Source organism: Clarias gariepinus, chromosome 16 (genome assembly GCF_024256425.1).
Source record: "Clarias gariepinus isolate MV-2021 ecotype Netherlands chromosome 16, CGAR_prim_01v2, whole genome shotgun sequence".
Lineage (NCBI taxonomy): Eukaryota > Metazoa > Chordata > Actinopteri > Siluriformes > Clariidae > Clarias > Clarias gariepinus.
Genome location: NC_071115.1, coordinates 1,338,409 through 1,345,000, shown reverse-complemented (window position 1 = coordinate 1,345,000; position 6,592 = coordinate 1,338,409). Strand labels below are relative to the sequence as shown.

General features: G+C 42.6%; 1 protein-coding gene across 1 annotated transcript in view; it reads right to left on the bottom strand.

Moving 5' to 3' along the window:
• shank1 (SH3 and multiple ankyrin repeat domains 1) overlaps positions 1-4,009 on the bottom strand; it is a 122,184-nt gene extending 118,175 nt beyond the window's left edge. Inside the window, exon 1 of the mRNA XM_053514858.1 lies at positions 3,794-4,009. The gene's annotated coding sequence lies outside the window, so the exon portion shown is untranslated. The remainder of the gene's footprint in view (positions 1-3,793) is intronic.
• Between the last annotated feature and the right edge of the window lie 2,583 nt (positions 4,010-6,592).

Below are 6,592 nucleotides of genomic sequence, written 5' to 3'. Positions count from 1 at the left end.
ATAAAAGGGTTGTTTAAAGTTCATGAGCTGTACTGTGATTTCCACACTTCCCATGCAGGCCTGTTTGGCTATCTGAACGTTTGAATAACCGATTTGGTGGTTTTTAAGTATTTTGACAGCACCATTGTGTCTAAGACGCTGAGTTTGGAATAGAAATTGAGAAAACAACAGAGACAGCAAGCACAATGGGGGTAAAAAACAACAACACAAGACTTGTCAGCTTCTCAGTGACACCCCTCTCTGGGCTTTTCTCTGACAGCTCACACTCGTGCGTAATTATCGCCAGCCGATGCAGTGACCTGCAGTGTTTGCTCCGTGGGCTGAGCACTGAGCGCAGGAGATATTATTCAGTAGACACAAAAGACAGCTGTGATTAGAACTTGGGTGATAACTGTGAGGGAGGAAAAAAAAGCCCCCACCCTGAACCAACACACGCCCACTTTTTTAAACGAACATGTATTGGGCCTCCAAGTGGCGCAGTGATAAAGTGCTCGCCCTATCATCCGGAGATCGCGAGTTTAATCCCTGAGTGATGCTGTAACCTCTCGCAGCCGGAGGTCTAGAGAGAGCTGATTGTCCGAGCCCTCTCAGAGGAGAGGGATTAGAGGTACTTATTGCTTCCACATTAATCTACAGCTAATCAGGGGCATCGCTTACGTAAGCGGAAGGAGCGGATAGCGCTGTCCTTCGAGTGTGTTACGCCACCCACAACAGTGTGTGAGCGAGCAGTTTGAAAAGATGCGGTCGTCATGTGGTTTGTCTTTGGCCTTCCCAACTTAGTGGTAGTAGCCTTAATGTGGGAACCCCCTAGTGACGGGGAGGAATTGGACACAACTAAAGAATTTGGGAGAAAATCAAGGGAAAAAAACATTCATTACCAAACTGCTAAACACCCCCATACACACACAAACACACACTGTGTGTGAAACTAAGCGACTGATTCGATTTTATCAAAAATGTACAACATAATGCATTATTAGCTAGATATACAGTATTATCAGATTGAGGTCTTGGTAACGTCAGCTTTTTCTTTTCTTTTAGAGTGTATGAAGTCAGAGCACTGTGCATAATATTAAGGAAAATTCAATTCCATTCACATTCTTGGAGCTTTAATTCAATCTTTTTAAAGCTTCTTGATTTCCCTTTGTTATCTGCTTTCACTTGTCCAGTTCTAGTTCGAATGCTCTTTCGAATGCTATCCTCCAGTGAGGAGATTCTCACAACGCCTTCCAATCTGGCCAACTTCCCCCAATTGTCATATTTTTTGGGGGGTCAGTTCCATTCTTTCACACGGTTCGGGACTTAGGACCCATCAGGTTTTTGTGATTCCTCATGTTTTTGTTGTGCTTTGACCTGGATGTCCCTCCCAATAAATTTGTGAATTTTCCTCCATGGTCCGTGGGGTACAAGAGTGAAATTTTCACCATATCTTAATGAACTAAAATCACAGACTGTACCTGTAACACACTTCAAAATCATACGTGATCCTCCCATGTTTCACAACACAATTTGTCCAGATCAAAAAAGTGCACAACGAATGCAGTTTGCAAAAAATAACCCACTATTAAGAAAAAGCTACAAGTGACGTAAAGTGACTAGTGTGAACATAGGGACAAACTCTTTAGTGGAAATGCCAGGTCTTATAGAGAAACATAAAAGCAGTATAACACAAATTCCTAATTTCCCCACCACACATAATCAGCAGAAAGTTTGGTCTCCAAAAGCCTAATGATGATCGACATGGATTTTGGTTGTAGATGCTGTACGAAGCGTTCGTGTCCACACATTCAGACCTGAGATTAATTTGAGAAAAGACACTGCTAATGTGTCTCATACTCTAAGTGGAAAATCAAAGATAATGTTTATTTTGAAGTCACACCAGAGCAAACATAGTCCGATTGAATTGGTTTCCCAGCCATACACTCATGTGGAGTGGGATGGAGTATCGAGCCTCAGGGATCACAGAGCGAATAATCTGACAGGTGTGAAGCACGATACATTGACTGGGATCACCGTCAAATCTGTTCACTGCTCTCAGTGTGAGTGTCTTATAATGCAGCTGTATCGAATCTAAAGGACGTCTATGTCAGTAATGCTGAAGACCTCTCCTGATTTCTAGTGTTATTTATCCTTAGTCCTTAGTGCCTGTAAGCCTCAGTGACAGGAGTGTGGCTTCAGTGTTTCCTCCAGTTGAGAAAGTGTGGTCCATGTGCTTGTGTCAGTTAAGGAGGTATTGCCACTAATTGTGTCAGTTAAGGAGTGTGGCCTCTAACTGTCAGTTAAGAAGATGTGGCCTCTCATTGTGTCAGTTAAGGAGGTGTGGCCTCTGTGCTTATGTCAGTTAAGGAGCCATGGCTTCTAATTGTGTTATTTAAAGAGGTGTGGCCTCTGTAATTATGTCATTGTAGGAGGTGTGGCCTCTCTAATTGTGTTATTTAAGGAGTTGTGTCAGTGTACAATTTGTGGCAGTTTAAGAGGCGTGGCCTGTGTGCATGTGTCAATTAAGAAGGCAGCATAAAATTAAGAATGTAGCATAAATTTTTCTGGTAAGGAGGTGTGGCCACTTAATGTGCCAATTTAGGTGTGTGGCCTCTGTGCCTATGTCAGTTAAGCAGTGTGGGCTCTGTGCTTGTGTTAGTTAAAGGAGGTGTGGCCTCTAACTGTGTCAATTAAAAAGATATGCCCCCTAATTGTGTCCGTTAAGGAGGTATGGTCTTTAATTGTTCCAGTAAAGGAGATGAAACTGGATCTGATGCATTTCTGAAGTGGAACTAAAGGAAAGCAGTCTTAAAGCAAAAATTTTAAGACCTTTAAAAACCAAGAAACTCAATGAGGCACTGGATTATAATGGGGGAACAACATACACACTTTTAATATAGTAGAAGGTCATGTGGTGTAGGGCCTGTACAGGTCAATACAGACAGTCACATGGGGGAGGGTTTGACAAAAGTGAACCTTTACAAAAAGAAAAGAAAATCTTGAACGCTACACAATCCCACAGAACTACAGAATATTTATATTTTTTATGTAATATTTTTTTAACTATGAATTAAATTTTATGTCATGCATATGAAATGGTAATGAAAGGTCCATAAACCCTGACCCCCCCCTTACCTCTACCTTAAAAACTTTTCATACAGTCTTGATACAGGTACAAGTTTGTGAGATGTTTTACATTTTAGGATCAGAGAGACAGAGAGAGAGGGAGAGGAAGAGAGAGGACCAGAGCGGTGTAACACTGAAGAGCAGAACTCGGTGGGTGTTGATGAGCGAGCGAGTCTTCATGCATGCCAATGTGTATGAGTGGGTGTGTTACCAAGAGTGACAGAAGCCCGAACATCCCCACATCTCTCTATCGCAGCTCTCTCTCACTCCATCACGGCCAACAGGGCAGGTAACATTCAAGGCAAATGAATCTAAATTCTTACACACTCACCAGCATCTTCCTGCCTTTTTCCCTACCCACCCAGTTAACTGAGCGTAATTCAAACACGTTTTTTAAACACTCCTACTGAGACACATCTCACTCAACATTTGACTATTTACTTCTTCTCTTTTCATGCACTCTGGTATGGTAAATGTGGTCCACATGTGTGCACCTGCTCTGCTCTGCAGGAATGACACCACAAGGAGGAACTTGGAGTCGGAATCCACCAATCAGGTTCAAACAGATTCATACTTCCAAAACCTTGTGCAGTTTCTCCTCTCATCCATGCATCAACCCCACCTTCTGTGCCAACACGCTCTCCCTGCTTTCTATGCATCTTCGGTGAGGTAAAGCAGTCTTACTTACTGTCTTCCTACGGTTGTCTTCTCTGGTTGTCTCTGTTTGCAGATCCCTCCAGATTTAATGAGACAACAAATCCAGCAGCGGCAGTAGCACAGATAGATAGAGAGAAAGAAATGAGGGAGGGAGATTGAAGAAAAAAATGGGAGGTTAAAAAAATGGATAAAAAGAAATAGCAGGAATGAGAGCTCTGGAAATCACATTGTAGTGCGAGGCAAGGGATGGCTGGGAGAGACCGGAGAAACGGCAGGGATATCCACGGCGTTCCAGCGGACTGGAAGCGCTATAGTAACACTTCTGACAATCACTCGCTCCCCCCTTCTCTCTCTCTCTCTCTCTCTCTTGTCCTCCCTCCTTCTTTCTCAGTCGTTCAAACAGACCTGATCTCTCGGTCGCTTTCAGCTGGTTGGCTGCTTTCTCTCCTCTCTCCTCTCGTATGCTCTGTCCCTCCCTCCCCCTCCCCCCTCGTCCTCCTTCCTTCCCTCTATCCCTCCATCTCTCTCTCTCTCTCTCTCTCTCTCTCTCTCTCTCTATCTCACTGTCTCCTCCACAATGCCATGATGTCTTTTGGAGTTTCAGCTTCTCAGCTAAAACTGGAATGGAGCTGCAGAGATAATCAGCGTGATACAAAGGAAAGACATCACGATATGAGCTGTGCTGCATGCACACGTGTTTTCAAAATTCATTACAAAAGAGCTGCTAACATACGCCCACTGCGATGCAGCGCGGAGATACAAGGGCGAGATCTGCAAACGAAGGCAACCTGAAAAATAAAATATGAACCAGATAAAGACAAACAAAGGAGAGGAAAAAAATCAATTTGTAAGAATCCAAATGAGGAACTTCAAATGTTTGAGGTCATTAAGGTATGCTACTCTACACTAAGTACGCTAACCTTGCCTACATCCTAACCTTTATAACTTTCCTTTTTTTTTCCCGGCCTTTATAACTTTCCATATGAAATAGATCAAGCAAATTAGGTACAAATTTTCAAAAAGTCTTGGAGACCAGGGTACAGAGATGAGGATTACACATGTAGAAAAATCAGACAAAAGAAAATTAAGCTTGAGTTCAGTTTATGATTTTTCCAGGACAGACTTCCTCAGGTCAGTGCTTGGAAAGGTGGGACATAAATTAATTGGCTATACCAGAGCACTCAGGATACTAGGTGGTGTACAACCTGGAACGGGTGCCGAGCACATAAACTCACACACTACAGGCAATTTGGAAACACCTACTAGCGAATTGGGAGTACCTGGAGAAAACCCATCAAGCAATAAGAGAACATGCAATCTCCATACACAGACTTGAGGCAGGATTTAGATCCTCAACACTGAAGGTGCAAGGTTGAAGTGGTCAAATGTGTCTTTTGGCTGCTCTCAGCAATGGGTCACCACATCATTCCATGCAGTTCACATACAGTATACAAGCTTAGCACAGGTTTTAAACCAGATGCCCATCCCAATGCAACCCTCCGATTTCATCTGGGCTTGAGACCAGCACTGCATCCAGTGGCTGGGGTTTGGGCCCCATCACTGATCCACCAATGCCCGTTTAAAACTATTAAACCAAAGTAACTAAAGTACAAATTGAGGTGAAGTTAACTTAATCCATTCATAATATGGATGCTGGTACAATAAAAGTCTTTAACGGTCAACTTAAGCAAAGTTAGAGTCTCAAATGCAAGACGGTTCAGCACAGGGTTTGATATGTACCTTCTGGCTGGTGAAGATCCAGTTGTGACTACTGCACTCTGACAGTCACAGAGCAGCTTCGCAAAAATCCAATTTGTTCCTGATGAGAGAGCAAGAGAAAAAGTCCCTAATAAAACATGATCCAGAAACCTTGAGAGGAACCAGACTCAAAAGGGAACCCATCTTATAATTTCTCCTCCCTAACCATGTAATAGAGTGTATAGGCAATCATTGTTAGGTGCGTTAAAAATAACTATTTTGTTGTACTTGCAAACAAGCATGAGTAAAGGATTTTAGGTTTAAACTGAAGTTACCACTTTAGTTATGATGACTTGCTGAGAAACTCTTTCTAGCATTTGCAAAAAGATTATTCATAGCTATGTATGGTACAATCCACAGTAATCACATAGAGATCTGTGGGCAATCCATGCAGGACCATCTTTAGCTGAAGTGAGTGATTTCCAGATGAGCAAGGCTCCAAGCAGAAGTGTGTCCATCAGGACGGATCAGTCAGGGCTTGTGGTCAGAAGGAGCTAGGATCAAAAAGAGGGAGAGAGAGAAAGAGAAAGAGAGAGAGAGAATCTCATGTAAAACAGTAAAGCGAATGCTACCACAGAAAGATATGGGACAAAGAAAAAAGAAATTAAAACAAATCTTCAAGCTGCATTCTGGATCAAATGCAGGAGTCTCATGGCGCTCAAGGGGGAGCTCTGCCAGGAGTGAGATACAGTAACCCCATCTCAAGAGAAGAAGGGACTGATTAAGCACCTGGGTGTCGTATACTAAGAGAAATTTTATCAACTTTGATGTTCCTGAGGAAAAAAAACCTTCATTAGAAAACCTGCATTAGATTAGCAATATGAAGAATGAAAACATCAGCAGGCTTTCATGCTTTATCAGATTTTCTGAAGAGGACGTTCTTCAGGGTGATGTTGATATTGAGATGCATCTCCAAAGACCTGTAACAGCTCAGCCTTGCTGGGATTCATCTTCAGTTGATGAACATGTTACAGTAATAAGAGAAGGATGAACTAAGGGTCATCAGCAGAGCAGTGCTATGAAAAAAACATGTTTTGATATGACCTTCCTGTGGGAATGGGTATAAAGGAGG